Source organism: Penaeus monodon, chromosome 21 (genome assembly GCF_015228065.2).
Source record: "Penaeus monodon isolate SGIC_2016 chromosome 21, NSTDA_Pmon_1, whole genome shotgun sequence".
Lineage (NCBI taxonomy): Eukaryota > Metazoa > Arthropoda > Malacostraca > Decapoda > Penaeidae > Penaeus > Penaeus monodon.
Window position 1 is genome coordinate 7,225,070 of NC_051406.1, and position 1,179 is coordinate 7,226,248.

The 1,179-nt window shown below is 36.5% G+C and overlaps 1 protein-coding gene across 1 annotated transcript in view; it reads left to right on the top strand.

Annotated features, from left to right (window-relative positions):
• Positions 1 to 332: 332 nt before the first annotated feature.
• Positions 333 to 1,179, top strand: part of LOC119586141 (glycerophosphocholine phosphodiesterase GPCPD1-like) — a gene marked incomplete in the record, with an annotated part of 78,881 nt that continues 78,034 nt past the window's right edge. The window contains 1 exon segment of the mRNA XM_037934832.1: positions 333 to 764.

A 1,179-nucleotide genomic window follows, 5' to 3' on the forward strand; every position in this document is an offset into this window, starting at 1 on the left:
TTTTGATGAGATAAGTAGTAAGGGTAATCATGAAAATGGATTTGAGCAATCCAAATTAACTAAAGGGGTATATTTCTTTTATGCGCATTTATGCCAACTAAGTAGAAATATGATGGATTGGAATCATGTCTAAGTTCCTGCTGTCTGTAGCAAATGTACCTAGTTCAGAGACTGTAGGTTATATAACAGATTAGATAGCTATTACAATTATCCATGAATGAATGGAGTCCTTGATTTATCTTTATGGTTATAAGAATTTCTGTATTTTAGCTTACTGTTGGAATTGGACATACTATGTGAGTATTTATTGCAAAATTGGGTAACCAAGCAAAAATACTGAATTCAACTCAGAAATGAAAGTAGATAACCAAAGCAATGTAAGCATTACAGAAAACATTTTTCTCTTGACTTGCCGAAGGCAGGAACACAACATGTAAGTACCTCTCTTCTAAACATAGAAACACTTCATTATCAGAGGAAAGTACTTTTATGCAGAGATTACTCATTGAAGAAGATGCTTTGAATTGGTATTCTTGAATGGCAAAGGCTTGATACTTGAATTTATCATTTTGCTTCCATTTTTTATTTTTTTTATGCCACTGGCTTGGAGCAGAAGGTCTAAGAGTGATGATCGATTTCCAACACACTCCCTATTCAAAATAAGATGAAAGGTCAAGAAAGGTAGACAAGAGAGAAGGAATCTGAGATGTCCAGGCATGATGTGAGGAACCAAAGGACAGTCTAGGGTGGTTTCCCCTCAGGAGGTAGGCACAAATTTCTTTGTTTGACAGAGCTGACATGACACAAGTCAGTCTTCAACTCTGTGTGTTGGCACCTCTGTTTGATGTGCACAAGGGTATCACAAGGTCAAAAAAAGGTCAGGGTTTAAGATTTAAAATCCATGCATGTTGGTGGCAGATGAGAAATTTGCTACACACTGCGTAAACCTAAGTAAGTGGTCATTGGACATCCATTTGCCCCAATGTGTCTTCTAACTTAACACAGAAATTATATTTAAGGGACAGCATGTCATTTAAGATGAATTTTATATCCTGGATGTTTGTATGACCTTGAAATAAAGAATGTGCCAAGAAAAGTGAGTCTTTTTGGATGCCAAGGAGGGGTAAGCAATGTCCAGAATAACATATTTTGAGTGTTCATTGTCCAGTGTCCACACAC